The 2,407-nt window shown below is 36.8% G+C and overlaps 1 protein-coding gene across 1 annotated transcript in view; it reads left to right on the top strand.

Moving 5' to 3' along the window:
* Positions 1-1,391: 1,391 nt before the first annotated feature.
* LOC104942117 (wings apart-like protein homolog) overlaps positions 1,392-2,407 on the top strand; it is a 2,677-nt gene continuing 1,661 nt past the window's right edge. The window contains exon 1 of the mRNA XM_010767315.1: positions 1,392-1,626. The gene's annotated coding sequence lies outside the window, so the exon portion shown is untranslated. The remainder of the gene's footprint in view (positions 1,627-2,407) is intronic.

The following is a 2,407-nucleotide window of genomic DNA, read 5'->3' as shown; positions in this document are numbered from 1 at the left end:
GCGCCCGGGCCATCACCCTGATGCCGTCCTCCGAGAAATCAAGGACCTCTGCAGACCACACACACACACCCACACACCCGCACACACGCACGCACGCACGCACGCACGCACGCACGCACACACACACACACACACACACACACACACACACACACACACACACACACACACACACACACACACACACACACACACACACGCACAGAAGGCCCAGACAGGTGCACAGGACCTACAATTTCCACACTTTTGTTATCCCTTGTCCCGAAAAAATAATTGATCATATAATTTTTCTCTAGCTAAATAATGAAAACGGGTCCCACAGACCCGAACACCATACACGGGTTAAACAACAATGGGTGTTATATACTTGTGAAGGATTGGTTTAAATTCAAAGAGCTTAACAAATAAAAGACAAATGCTTTACAAAAAAAAAATCTAAACGTTTCTGAACTGTTTCTGATAACGTAAATTCCTACATTTCCCCCAAAAGTACCTTCCCACTTTGCGGTCATGTTGTGTCCCTTGGTTGTGTCTTTGTGTCTATTTGCAATCCCAGATAAATCAGACAAGTACAAATTGAGGCGTGAAGATTTTAATATGAAAATAACAGACATTGGTTTAATAAAGTCTTTCCACCATTTGTGTTTCTCTGTCTAAAGTCAAGTAAAGCTGAAAAGTATTAGTTTTATGAAGCTTACCGTAAGCAACAATTCAGTTATTGACAGTCATTTCTTTTTTATATATATATAAGTGTCAGAATAGTGTTTTGGATTATTATAGGTTTGAAGGAAAATGGAGGTAAGAACATTTTCAATTCATGTATAACTGACAGTATGGGGGCATTCACGTTCATTTATTTTTATTATGTGAAAAGGAAAACTACCTTTCTAGCTAACAGTGTTTTACAGCACATACATTTGACAATAATCCCTCTTCATATAATAAACCAATTTCATTTTTCCATGAACTCAGATGAGTTTTGTTTATATGTTCCGTTTTACTCCTGAAATATTTATGCCGCATTTTACACGCCGTCTTTGAAAAATATACATTTGAACGAGTTTCATGGGAGTACTTGAACGCAGCATTTGTTATGGCTTCACTACTGGTTAGGCTAAACATATGACATACTAGCCGTTCCGGTTATGAATTTCAAAATGAAACTCGAAAAATCCAACGAGCCAAAAAACTAATTATAATTTCAAATTATAATTACATTATATTTGTATGCATACGTATTTTTTTTGAGTAAATTCCTATTTTTAATACGTAATTTACATATTACAAGATTTCACTCGTTTTATATACAATATTCCTTCCATCTGTTGTATCCTCCTTTTACTTTGTTAACACACACCACCTAACTTCCGGTTATGTCCTGTTAACTTGACTCTGACTCCAATGGAAGCTTCGTCTCGCGAACCGAAGGAAACAATCGATTCTGATTTAAGCTTTAAAAATAGGAGCATTATTTAATTAAACCAGTAAACTAACTACACATTAAACATTTCATCTGAGTCTGTCTGCCCGCCTGTGTGTTTCAAACCCGCTGATTCACCGTTAAAAGGTTCCGTTGGGCCTTGTTTATAAACTGAGAAACAGGCCGGAGGATCTTTAGAAAACCAAGTAAGTGTTAACATATATATATATACATATAATCACCAGTTGGTGTTAGTGCCCTGTTATAAAACTGCTGATGTTTGTATGTGTGCCTCGTGGAGCCACATTGTGTCACCTTTTAGTTATTGTTATTAATATATTATTGTTAGCCGTTAGCCCGAAGCTAGCTCCAGTCTGCTGAGTTTCATGCTAAGCTAACGGCTAGCGTCACTAACAACTGGAGATAATAACGTTAATAGTGATTTTGTAACAAAAATGTCACCAGGTTTTAATGTTTGCTTTGTCCTATACAGTGTATGGGTTTGTCTTCCCTCCATTAGTTCGTTTTCTTTATGTCATATCAATCATATTTCCCCTGCTAGCATCACAGCTGATAGCTTTAAGTTTCTGTTGTTCAGTCTGTTAACAAAAACACATCAACATAGTTGGTGAGTAGAACTTTCATGAAAGCCTTTCTGATCCACTTTGTCAAAGCAGATCAGAATCCCTTATTTTCATTTCAAACCTTTATTTAACCAGGTAGGTCCCATTGAGATCATTGGTCTCTTTTTCAAGGGAGACCTGCAGCAAGTAGCAGGGTTCCTACGGTCATTGAAAACCTGGAAAAGTCATGGAAATTCAAAATGCTAATTCCAGGCCCTGGAAAAGTTAAGGAAAACAATATTTTCCCCAACGTTTTGGAAAAGTCATGGAAATGTAACTAAAGTTGCATCAAATATAATTTATATTTTATCTAATCGCCGAAATAGTAATACTATAATAATAAATACTGTATCGTAATGAAACT

The sequence above is a fragment of the Notothenia coriiceps genome, unplaced genomic scaffold (assembly GCF_000735185.1).
Source record: "Notothenia coriiceps isolate Sejong01 unplaced genomic scaffold, NC01 NC01_scaffold00004137, whole genome shotgun sequence".
NCBI lineage: Eukaryota > Metazoa > Chordata > Actinopteri > Perciformes > Nototheniidae > Notothenia > Notothenia coriiceps.
Note: the sequence above shows the minus strand (reverse complement) of the source record. Positions and strands in the feature narration are given on the sequence as shown.